Consider the following 13,402-nt stretch of genomic DNA (forward strand, 5'->3'; position numbering starts at 1 on the left):
ACAGACACCACACACATGCAGACACCACACACACACACACACACACACAGCACACGCACACAGAAACAGACACATACACACAGACACACACACACAGACACCACACGCACACAGACATGCACACACACACAGAAACAGACACACACACACATACACACACACACAGACACCACATGTACACACACACAGATACCACACGCACATACACAGACACCACACACACACACACACACACACACACACACACACACACACACATGCACACACATTTGACTTTGTATGTGGGTTCTGAGGACTTGAGCCCAGAACCTCATCTTGCATACAAAGTTCTCCTGCCCACTGGGCCATCTCCCCAGCCCCAAGACCTCATTCTTTAAGAGAAGATGAAATATCTTCCTCCAACATCTCCAGAGACACCTTGGGCTCTGCCTCTTTTTTCAATTTCATTAAGTTTTTCTCTCTCTCTTTTCTTCGTCTGGGAGTTCCCTTTAATATCAAATGCAATCTAATTGTCCTACTTTAGCCCACACAGGGGTCAAGGGAAGATGAAAGTAATTTTTTAGACTGTTAAGAGCACAGAGTTTCATTAAGATTGTCTCCTGGAAATTATTATCACACACACTGAGGTTTCTTTTCTAGTCTACATAGCAAAAAGCAAAACCCAACTGAAGAACAGGGCATCTGTGTCTAAAAATACCTGGCATATGTGTATGGGATCCACAAACGGAACACACACACGTTAGAACTACTCCTCAGAGTCAGCCTATGCACGGAACATTATACAGCATGTTCCTAGCGGCCTGGATGAAAAGTGTCCCCAGTACATTTGACACTGGTTAGGCTCATGACAGGTCTTACTATATGGTCTTTCCTCTAAGAGGTTGGACATTAAGGTCTAGTATCATACAAGAAAGACTACAGATTAGAGCTCATAAGAAATAAAAGAGCTCATTATAGAGGTTAGGATTCAGCATTACTGGAGTATGGTTGTGGTCTGAGCGTGAAGTGTCCCTAAAGGTTCATATGTTTGAACACTTAGCCTCCAGATGGTGTCACTGTTCGTGGAACCTGTGGAAGGTGGAGCCTCATTAAAGGAGTGAGTCACTAGGTATCCTTGAGGCAAATAACCTAATCCACTCTCTGCCCCTTAGCATGGGAGCAAGGTAACCAGCCAGGCTCCTGACCACACTGCCATGTTTACTTCATAATGAATTGCACTGTTCTTGACCGGAAGTCAGAACAAACCCTTCCTCCCTTAAGTGGACTGTGTTCAAGTATTTTGTCACAGCAACAGAATAAAACATGTCATATCAAAGGCTGCCGCTCACCAGCACATCTAATGATTCTCATATAGAGAAATGGCTCTAGATTTTGCTCACTGGGCTCCAGCTCTCTGCCCAGAGTATAAGGAGCCTTTAACTGTTCATGTCTAGTCGCTAGTTGTTCCCGTGGTGACCCTGATCTGGAAACACCTGTCCTGTATTGGCTAACCTGGTCCATCATAGCAAATGACTTGATCCCTAGAGTCTGTCTTCTAATCTACTGGGTTTATCCCAGACACCTATCATTATGGGTGGGTTTGGCCTTCCCTGTAGGTGGAAGGTGTCTCCCCTGTTAGCTGTGAGGCTGGCAGCCAAGCATGGCTGTCAGTTTGAACTGCTGCTGAGGCAGCGTCTCTATCAGCGTGAATCACAGGCAATACCCGATCTCATAGACCTCAAGAGCAAGGATCAGGACACAAGTGGCTGTGTTCCCTATGAACTGCTTGCCACCTAAAGTCCCCCAATATTGTTTTCCAAAATCCCAGAGCTTTGTCGGGGAGCCAGGGATGTGAACACTTGAACAAAGGACAGAGTGGAGCACAGTCTCATGAAACTTGACTGAGACCCACACTGGACCCCACTGCTAGGGTGGTGTTGGAATGAGGCCCTTCCCTCCTCTGAGGCATCACTCTCACTCAGAGTTGAACGAATCTCGTGTGGGACTCTTGGGAAAGTCAGTGTGTGGACAGAAGAGAAAGCAAAAGGCCATTAACTCACTCATGCAGTGGGTATCTAGTGACCACCTACCTTGTCAGACAAACCCAGGAGCTTCAAAAGGATCGATAGCAGACCTGTGGTCTGTTTTCATGGACCTCCAAGTCAACCAGGACAGACAGACAGGAGCTGAGCAAAATAACTGTGGAGCTGCAGCAGGGAGAACTGCTAAGGAGAGGACCAGTAGACGAAGTTACTGCCATCAGGCCGGAGTCAACAGGAACAGGGGAAGAGGGGGCGACAAGCCATCAGTAGAATGAAGCTGCCTAGTCAAGGGGGGGTGTGGTAGAGGGATGGGTAGGAGGCAGCGTGGAGACAGACTATGCAATTCTGGCTTGTAGACGATGGGTCTGATTATGACAATGTCATCCGCTGAGATGACACCCAGGGAGCTGCTCAGGGGTCTGGACCTTCACACCGCATACTCAGCTTTCTGGATTACAGCGTCCATGCTGGTCCCTCTGGGCGCCTTTATATCACCAATACATCTTTCCCTTTCTTGTGTTATACTCATCCATCCATCTCACCCCCAATCACTGTGGAAATTTCTGTCATGTTCTGGTCGTAATTCAAATGATAGACCTAACAGCCCTGAGTTAAAGCCTGGGTGCATTGGCCATTGTTGGTGAGAACTTGTACAACAAGACATTTCCTCACTCTTGGCCTATATCTTTTAAAAAATGTGTGTGTGTCTGTGTGTCTGTCTGCCTGTCTGTGTGTCTGTCTGCCTGTCTGTGTGTCTGTGTGTCTGTCTGTGTGTCTGTGTGTGTGCGCGTCTGTCTGTCTGCGTGTGTCTGTGTGTGTCTGTGTGTCTGTCTGTCTCTGTGTGTCTGTGTGTCTGTCTGTCTGTGTCTGTGTCTGTCTGTGTGTCTGTGTCTGTCTGTGTCTGTGTGTCTGTCTCTGTCTCTGTGTATGCATGCGCATGACCATGGAAGAATGTGTCAGATCCCCCGGAGCTGAAGTTACAGGAGGTTCTGAGGCACCTGATATGGATGCTGGGAACCAAACTTGGGTCCTCTGCAAAATCGTTTGCACTCTTAAGTGCTGAGCCAATCTCTCCAGTCCCTAAGTCTATTTCTTCTTTGACATATAGAAAGAATGCTAGTCACTGCACAGGTTCAGTGTAATGGATTGATACGTGTAAGCATTTTAGAACAGAGCCTGACACTTACATGGCAAATGGGTTGATAAACACTCCTGGTGCCCCTAGGACTTCCTGTGCACAGCTCAGTTACTTCCCGCAGAACGCTCTGCTAGCTGCCTTATTGCTGCCACTTTACAGGTAAGTGCTCACCCACTGAATGGGTGTTAAGTGTTTTGCAAGGAGTGAGCACCAGTTAGGGAGGCACAGCACAGACTCTAATCACAGCACAGGAAGGAATGTAAGTGTTACTGGGCTCCCACTAACCAAGCCCCACTTATGCTTTAAGATGAATAGTAAGGAACTACAGAGGTGTCTCTGCTGGTAGAATGGTTGCCACCTCATTGTGAGGACCTGCTTCCAGATCCCTAGAACCCAGTGTAAAAGTCCTATTCTGGGGAGGCAGAGGCTTGCTGGCCAGCCAGACTACCAGAAGCAGTGACTCCAGGCTTACTGAGAAAGCCTGTCTGAAACTACAGTAGAAAGGCCAGTGAGAAAGCGCATGGGTAAAGGCTCTTGCCCTGCAAACCCAGTGACCTGATTTTAATCCCTAGAACCCACATAAAGCGAGAAAGAGGAAATTAGCTCCACAAACGTGTCTTCTGACCATGCACATACAGTGGTGCATGTGCCCATTCACACTTCACACCCATACACACACACACTCACACACACACCCCGATGATAGGAACAATAGTACATTAAATAAATCATGAATCCGAGTCTGTAGTGATATAGATAAGCAAATATGCAAATAAACAATGGGCTGTGAGGAATGATGTCAGAGTGCCAACTAGTACACAGAGGATGTATGCGAACTTTTCCAAAGGTCACTGATTCGGGGCTGGAGACATGGCTCAGTGGTTAATGGCACTTGCTTCTCTCGCAGAGGACCTGGGTTTGCCTCCAGTGCTCATGCCTGGTTCATAACTGTTAACTCCAGTTCCAGGGAGTCTGAGGCCTTCTTCTGGCCTTCAGTAGCATGTGCACACATGTCATACATATAAACTCATACAGGCACCCACACATACATATTTTAAGTCTCTGATTAGCAAATTTTTACAGTAATAACTGAGCTCAGTGGGAATTGGTGGATGCTAAAAACCACAGGGTAAATCTGAGGGGACTAGGATCTCCTCCTCCTCCTCCTCCTCCCCTTCCTCTTCCTCTTCCTCCTCTTCCTCCTCTTCCTCTTCTTCTTCCTCTTCTTCCTCCTCTTCCTCTTCCTCTTCCTCCTCTTCCTCTTCTTCTTCCTCTTCTTCCTCCTCTTCCTCTTCCTCCTCCTCTTCCTCCTCCTCCTCTTCTTCCTCCTCTTCCTCCTCTTCTTCTTCTTCCTCCTCCTCTTTCTCCTCCTCCTCCTCTTCCTCTTCCTCTTCCTCTTCCTCCTCCTCCTTCTTGAGAGAAACACTGTTTAATGGTAAAGCCCAGCACACTTCAGCACCAGGACTAGCATGGAGTCAGAGGAGACAGCTGGGTGACCCAATGGAGCCTCACACGGCGAAGAGGATGAGGAAGGCGACCATCTATCAGAAGAGCCCCATGGCCTCAGACAGAGCAAAACCCAGGATGGCATAGGAGAAGAGCTGCTGCTTGAGAGACCGGTTCCTGGCATAGCCAATAATCAAGCTACCAAACACTGCCAATGCCAGCCCCTGACCCAGCCACACTAACTTTGGTGGCCCAACTCCAATAAACTCGGCTGTGGAAAATAACGCTGGTCTGGCCACCTGGAGAGGGGAGCTGCAGCAGGAAGGCTGTTTAGATGGGGCCTATGGTCTACTCAGGAGGGAGGCAGACACAGGACTGATTAGACCCCTAGGAGCCTATCAGAACTGGAGAACCCAGCAGTGCCTTGAGGGTCTGTATTCAGTCTGTGCTCACACCTCTGCTGCAGCTCCTGCTAGGGCCACAGCACTCTGCCTGCTCAAGGTGGCTGACTCTGAGGCCTGCTCGAGGTGGTGGACTCCGAGGAGGATCTTTATATACTCCCCCAGAATGTTTACTGGCTACAATGTATAAAATCTCAACTTCAGGGTAGCAAAACCCAAAAGGCCACCTAGCTTAGAGATTAAAGCTATCTATGTCAGCACTGGATGAAGCAGCACCCTGCACTTCCTGCTTCAGGAATGGTAGGGCGTCTCTTCTGGGTTGTTATTTACTAAATCACACCAGAAATCTAACTGTGACTAGTTCTGACAGGCACCAAAGTTTAACAGTGACTAGAGCACTAGGTACACTCCGTACTACTCGAAGATCACAGAGGGCTTTGCTCCAGCTTAGACATCTGGCAGCTAAGTGATCATGTGATCCTGGGCCAGGAGAAAAAATAGTTTTTTCTCTACAAGAACATGAGTGGAGCAGCTTGTGGTATTATATTTATGCTAACCTCCTGACTTTGATGTGTCTGTGAAAGAAAATGTCCTTGTCTTTAGGAATACACACGGAGGGGTGACCTCTCCAGTGACCCAGGAACTAGGAATAGCGATGGGTCCCTGGTAAAGAAGGTAGCTATGTGATACATGGTGTGCACACATTGAAGACCTGGTGTGAGGATGTGTACGTGTTCTTTACAGCACCCTTTCAACCTTTCAAAAAATCTGGACTTATTTAAAAAATTAAAAGCTATTCATCAACACAATCAACGCAACTTCTGTTCATCCTAGTTTGGAGAGGGGGCAGGGAGAGAGGGGAAAGAGAGAGACAGAGAGAGCTGGCAGGCTCAGCTTCTGTGTGGACAGTTATGTGTCCAGCAGTCGTGCAGGGTGCTGACAGAGAAGCGTTAACATTACTGCTGGCCCTGTGCCAGTGAGGGGGGAAACAAGAAGTGTGAACAGTGAACGCCTGTAGGGCCGGCCGGGAGAGGGGCTGTTCTAGGACCTGTGACAGGGAAGCGGAAAGCTGGCTGGGGCAGAAGTGGAACTGGTAAGGCTGAGTCACAAGGACCAGGGCTCCAGCTCTCTCCCATCACAGGGAAAGGTAGCAGCAAGTGACCCAAAACTCAGCTCTGACTTTCATTATGCAAGCACTGTTCTGGGTCATTTACAGATGTCACTGGACTAACTCCCAGAACACTCACCTTGAAGATGAGCACAGTGGCTTAGAAGGGGTAGGAGAGAGGGGCTGTATAGAGCAGGGGAATGAAAGAGATTTGTTGTCTGACCATCATGCTGAATGCCACTCAAAATGCTGGTTGAACTAAGGATTTACAGAATTGACCAACAGCTATGGAACACTCAGAAACAAAAGCCAAAGGCTAAATGAAGCAGAGTCTATGCTGGCCTTTGGCCTCCAGTATCACAACTACCAGTGGCTCTTCTCAGCTCTTCTCACCCCACCCCCTACCCTAAGCTCCTCTAGTTCTTGAGCCTCCCTCCCCCAGCCTCTCATTCTCCTATAACCCTGACATTTCAGATATGTGCTCTCTTGAGCCCCACCCCTCTATTTTATTTATTTATTTATTTATTTTGCTTCCTCTCTTGGCTTCCTCTCCTTTGCTCACACTCTCTCTGTCTTTCTCCCTCGACCGCCTCTCTTTCTCTCCTCCCATGGTCCATCCAATCTGCTGGTCATTTTCAGTGTACTACTTTCCCTCCATGCTCTGGACTCCCCAGATACCTCTGGCTCTGTTCTCCTTCGTATCTGTGATACAAACCTTCCCTCAAACATACCTTGGAGCTGTCAGGTCCCCACTTTATACATCTGGTTCCCAAACCCTCAGTGTATACACATACCTCTCTGAGGACATCTGCTACATAATACTAACCTTAGCTTTGTTTCTCATGGACTGACTGAGGTAGGGCCACTGCAGCTAACAGCCAGAGCCTTTGGGTACTAACAGAAGTTCCCAGCCCTTATAAGAAAAGAAGTGAGGTCTCTTAGCGAGTGATCGAGCGATTGCCACTGACAGCCCAGAGACAAACTCCTGTGCACCAGTCCCACTGAACTCTTCATGGAGATCTGAATACAGAGCTGAGGGCAAAGCCATTCCCAGAGAATTCCTAACCCTGATGGCTCTCAGCGATTTTGAAGTCTCCATTCACATTCCTTGGTTAAACGAAAACATCTGAAGCTGAAGTCGTAGGTTTAAACAGCCCTCCAGAGGTTTTGGTAAAAAATGAGGGAGCAGATAGAAGCTAATTCCTTCCTCATTTCCTGGAAGAGCAAAGTGCACAAAGGTAAACAGAACAGCAAACTCAAGTTCTGTCCGGTAAGCCAGAGACTCAAGCACGGAAGGAAAAAAGAGCTCACCGAAAAGACATCATGATGAAATTATTATTCACACAGATAACTATTTGGGGCAGAGAGTGAAGGGCAAAGATTATAGCAAGCTAGCCCAGGCGAGGCCAATTAAAACAATACCCAACAGATAAAACTCCCCAGCAAATAGGCCTACCCCATGGCTGGGCACTCACCAGTGGTTTTGCCTTTAGCATTATGGACATTTTGATTTCTAAAGCACCAGGGGTGGAGGTGGGGTCCTATGCATTGTAGGAGGTTAGCAAGAGAGAAGTACGAAGTGCATCTCCACTGTCTGTTTGACTGGCTTTGGAGTCACCTAGGAGTCACACCTCTAAAAGTGTCTGTGGAGGCATTCGCAGGGATGAAGACCCACCCTGAATGTGGGTGGCACCATCTCACAGGCTGGGGCCTTGGACTGAATAAAAAGTGGCACAGAAGAAAGTGAGCTAAGCACCAGAATTCATCCCTGTCTCCTGACAGCAGGTGACATGTGACCAGCTGTCTCACATTCCCACCGCCAAGCCCTCTCCACAATGATGGACCTTTAAACCAGGAGCCCAAACAAACCCTCCCTTCCTTGAACTGCCTTTTGTTGAGGGTTTTGTTACAACAACGAGAAAAGTAATTGATGCAGTTGTGTGCTACCCACTAGAGGCCAGCAGTGTGAGCCTCTACCCCAAACAAGAAGTGATAAGACATTGCCACAAATCTTTGGGGACAAAGTTTCCCAAGGTTGGTGTTCCCTGCTGTAAAGATCCATTGGTTATGACACACACTACAGATCTGTGAGCACCAGGGAAGGATGGAGGAAACTCACTTCAGAAGGTAAGGTGAGACACAAGGATACAGGAAAAGGTAGCACAATAACCCTCAGCAGATCCCACAACCCACATGGGGCTCACAACCATCTGTAACTCTAGTCTCGGGTTACCCAGCTCCCTCTTCTGGCCTCTCTGAGTATTGCACACACCTGATACACACACCTTAAAGAACTTCCTTCCTACAAATTGAGCTGTGAACACACAACTCACAGGCAAGTACCTTTCTACAGTGAGTTAACATAGACTAAAGAGAACTGCACTAAAGAAAATGGGTGGGAAGGGCCAATGAGCCTACCAGATGGAAAACACTGGATAGAAAACTGTGGCCATGGATTAGATGAAAATTCCAAGCAACTAGTGATGAGTGAGGGGACGTGGGGGGGCAGTCTGAAAAAGACAATTGCTTCCATGAGGGAAAGCCACAAAACAGAAATAGAAGCACAGTTAAGGGAAGCAAGACAAAGCAGGGGAGTGACAGAGGCAGAGGACTGTTCAGAGAGATGTGAGGACAGATAAAAGAAATGGCAGCTAGCAGTTGGAAGCGCTCAGCCAGAGCAGAGTAATGGTAACAAGCTAGTGATCTCGAAGGAAATCCAACGGGGCAGAGTGAAGACAGTGGCTGTTTTAATTCCAGTGAAAATTACATATACAGAAAAAAAAGGACAAAGGGAGCCAACATACACATAATTAGAATTCCTAAAGAATAAAAGCCGAACAATGAAATGCAGTACTTAAAATAGAGCGCAGAGAGATGTGCTTGAAACCAAAGATATAAATCTACCTGAAAGGCACTCTGTGCGCCAGGGATCTATGACCTAGAACAGCCAATTCCAAAACTTCTAATAAAATTAACAGACTTAAAAGGGGAAACAAAAAATTTCTTTGACCAGCCAAGCCCCCCCTCCCCCAATAAGTGACTCATAAAGGATAAAATGAGGCTGTCTGTGCAGCAGCCAGGGCCGGGCATCGGCTGGAGACTCTCGGGTGTTTTAACTATGCTGTGTCTTCTTCAGATAATGACTGAGTCCTGTGCCGTGTTTTCCTTTATATATTAAAATGTAAAAATGTGTCTGTGCACCAGGCGTGTAGAGCACTCACGGAGACCAAAAGAGGGAGTTGGTTCCCCTGGGAACAGAGTTATAGACCGTTGAGCCTGGCTGTGGTGCTGGGAACTGAGCATCTCAGCTCCTTTTGCCCACTTTTACTAGGATCGCCTTTCGCTGTAGAGTTGTAATCATTTCCTAAATAGTTTAGATATAAGACTCAGAAGTTTATTATCTCAATCCTGTAAATTGTGTACTCATCTTTTTAAGGTGCTTTTTTGCATGTGTGTGCGTGTGTGTGCGTGTGTGTGTGTGTGTGTGTGTGTGTGTGTGTGTGTGTGTTGGTCAGAGGATAGCCTGTGCAAGTCAAGTCTGTCAAGCCATCAGGTTGGAACCTTTACACACACTTGCCATCTTGCGGGTGCCCATTCACTTTCTTATTGGAATTCTTTGATGTATGAAAGCTTTCAATGTGTAAGACAAGGGCCTTCCACGCAACCTAGGCTGTACTGAACACTCGATGCTCGTACCTCAGCCTCCAGGATGCTGGAATTGTACATACACTTCACCGAGCCCAGCAGAAAGATTTTAGTTTTTATTAAGTAGGACTTTTATGTTGTTTTCTTTAACTGTTGGTGCCTTCAACGTTGCGCCTGAGATGCCATTCGGGCAAAAGACTTGCTCCTTTGTTTTCTCGTGGGAGTTTTATAACTTTAGCTCCTATGTTTTGTCTTTTGGGTTTTTGTTTGTTTGGTTAGTTCTTGTTTGTCTGTTTGCCCATTTGGAGTTAGTTTTCGTGCATGCTGTGAAGCTAGGGGCCATTGCCTGTGGCCTGTGGGTACACAGTTACTCCAGCAGCATCTGATGAAGACATACCGTTCGCCCCTGCATTAGTTACTTTTCTTGTTGCTCTAACAGAATATCCTGCAAACGCTGCATAAAGGAGGAAGGACTTCCTTCAGCTTACTTTTCAGAGGAACATCACAGCAGGAAAGTCATCTTCTCGGGAGCTTCGAGGCCGCTGTCAAACGCCATCTGTAATCTAGACACAGAGAGCCATGGATACAAGCTCACGCTCTGCTTCGTATCCAGCCCAGCACTCCAGCCCATGGGACAGAGCTGCCCACATGTAGGATGAGTCTGCCCATTTCAGTTAACTGAGTATAGAAAATCCTGAACACACATGCCCAGAAACTGTTTCCATGGTGATTCTAAAACCTGTCATGTTGACAAGTCAAAATGAACCTTCACTCCCATCCCGTGTCCTTGGCACTTTGGTAAGATAATTGGCCATTGACACATGATTTTAGTTTTGGAGCCTGTGTCCTATTTCCTTGTGATCAATCTACTACCAAGCAGGTTATGTTCCTGTGGGGTTTTTTTTAGTAATTTCTGAACTAGGGTGTCTTCCACCTTGGTTGTTTTTCTGTCTACTCAATGCTCCCTAGCATTTACACAAACCTTAGAGCCAGCATTTCCGTTTGTGGGCAGGTGTTAGAATGCTGAAGAGTTGCACTGACTCTATAGGTCAATGTGAGACTATTAGATGTCAACAATACCTACTCTTCTAACCAACGAGCATGGAGCCTTCCCACTTACTTGGCTGTCTTTAATTTCTCTCAGCGATGTTTTTACAGTGTTCTGTGTTTTATTTTTATGTCTCTTTACTTAAATGCATTCCTAAATGCTCCAATTTAATCTTAATTCAACGAATGCCTTTAAATTCTTTTCTATGATAAAATACTACAACTAAATGCAACTTAAGGAAAAATGGTTTATTTGTGAATACAGCTCCAGAGGGATCGAGTTCATCATGGGGTTGGGGGGAGCTGGAAACAGAGAGAGAGAGAGAGAGAGAGAGAGAGAGAGAGAGAGAGAGAGAGAGAGAGAGAGGCCTATTTTATGCTTTTTAGTGCTATCGTAAGTTAGTTTCTCTTCTCGGTTGTCGGATTGTTCGTGGCTAGTGTGTAGAGATAAGCCTGACTCGCATGTAGTTTTGTGGTTGCTTCTCTGGTGTTTACTACACAGGGAGCTGTAATGTGAGTGGAGATAGCATCACTGCGGCCTCTCTAAGCTGGGTGACTTTTATTTAGTCTTACACTTGATGGTTCTAGCTGGAATAGCCAGTGCATTGTTCTTCCTGGTCACAACAGGAAGTTTTTGGTGTCTCCTGGCTTTGATATTAGATGTTGGGTTTTGATAAAGGTCCTTGAGGAGGTTTCTTTCCTTTCCTACTTTGCCGAACGCCTTGTTTTGTTCTGTTGAGACTGGGCAACCGATTCAGTTAAGTGATCTTTCCGGATGAATTGAGAGGCCAGGTGATTTTTTTCCCCCACAACTTCGCTCTGTTGCTGGAGTATAACACACTGGGCTCTTTGTGTTGTAGTAAATCACCTTTGCCTTCTGACTGGTTGCGCCATTATTTCAGAATGTCATGGGTCTGCTTTGCCCTTGTTTGTTGAGGATTTTTGCACATAGATACCGACCTACATTTCTCTCATGATGGTTTGACTTTGCTGTCAGGGTCTTGCTGGCCTCCTGACCTGAAGTGAGATGTGTTCCTTGGCATTCCATGTTTTGGATGATTTTGAGGGGGAAAAAAAGGTTCTATTCGTTCTTCACATTTTGAGTAGAATTGACCACTGAAGCAGTTGAGGCCTTGACTTTTCTCCTCTGAGAGCTTTTCAGTGTTGTTAATTCAGTGTCTTTACTTGGCATAAGTATACAAGCAGCTTGGGTTGGGTTTTTTTTTTTAAATACTTTCAGCTTAAACATCAATTTGTTTTGTTTTAGTTTTGTGAGTCAGAGTCCCACTCTTAACCCCCGACCCCAGTAAAAATAAGCCACACTGTCTCAAGAGGAATCTCAACATAAGCAAGAGGCTGGAAAGCAAGGCGGGACCAAGGACAGCCATACCAGGCAGGTAAGAGTAACTAGGACATGAGTAGGCAGCTAACAAGTGCAATGCAGGCTAATGAGCATCACCCATGGTGACAAAGAGCAGTGTAATGACTCGAGTGCCACCCACATTAAATGCAAAAATGCAGCCATGATTAATAGCTGTGCATTAGATGTCCAAGCTATTCCACTCAATGTTAAGTTCCACAATGCATGGAGGTCGGCAGCATGCTCGTATCCACCTCTCCTGATGGGTCACATGGAGGGAAGGATCAAAGTTAGTGTGCATCCGGGGAATTCTGCAGAGCGAGAGGCCTCTGTCTCAGTACAAGACCTTATTTTTTTAATCCTAAAGTAGCCCATAATAGCAGGTAGCTTATCCCACATTCTCTCCAGGTTGTGGTTTGGTGAAGTCGAGTTACCTCTAGCCAGACTTGCTGGTACATGCCTGTAATCCTAGCCCTCAGGGTATGAGGCAGGAGAGTAACGTGAGTCCAGGCCAGACTAGAATACAAACTGAGACCCTATCTTTATTTTTTAATTAAGAAGAAAAAGAAAGGTGTGTGTGTGTGTGTGTGTGTGTGTGTGTGTGTGTGTGTGTGCGTGTGTCCCTATATAAAGAAGAAAGAAAAGGGGAAATTATGTAGGGAAGCAGGAGAGGAGAAAGAAGAAGGAAACAAAGAATAGTGGTGGGAACAAGTATATGACCCTATAGGCTCATATATTTGAATGTTTGGTCACCAGCTGATGGAAGAGTTTGGGGAGGATTAGGAGATGTGTATGACCTTGTTAGAAGAAGGGTATCACTCGACTGGTCTTTGAGGTTTCAAAAGCCCACACCATTCCCAGTTCCCTGTCTCTCTGTCTCTGTCTATGTCTCTTTGCCTCTGTCTCTCTGTGTCTGTCTGTTTGTCATTCTGTCTCTCTGTTTGCCCCCACCCCCCGGTACACACACAGATCAGGTAAAAGATCTCAGTTACCGCTGCAGCACCATGCCCGCTTCCCTGTGCCATGCTTCCCACAATGCTGGCCACAGACTCTAGCCTTTGCAGCCACGAGCTCCCAGACCAAATGCTTTGTTTTATAAGTTGCCTTGGGCATGCATTCTCTTCACCAGAATAGGACGTTAGCTAAGACGAGCAGGGAAAGAAGGATGAGAAGCAGGGCAGAGAAAGGAGGAAGAGTAGGGAGCAACCACCAAGTTACCAACACATACCACTGCTC

The 13,402-nt window shown here is 46.6% G+C and overlaps 1 pseudogene; it reads right to left on the reverse strand.

Annotated features, from left to right (window-relative positions):
* Nucleotides 1-4,667: 4,667 nt before the first annotated feature.
* Nucleotides 4,668-7,610, reverse strand: Atp5mc1-ps3 (ATP synthase membrane subunit c locus 1, pseudogene 3; annotated as a pseudogene).
* Between the last annotated feature and the right edge of the window lie 5,792 nt (nucleotides 7,611-13,402).

This window comes from Rattus norvegicus, chromosome 3, assembly GCF_021556685.1.
Source record: "Rattus norvegicus strain SHRSP/BbbUtx chromosome 3, alternate assembly SHRSP_T2T, whole genome shotgun sequence".
NCBI lineage: Eukaryota > Metazoa > Chordata > Mammalia > Rodentia > Muridae > Rattus > Rattus norvegicus.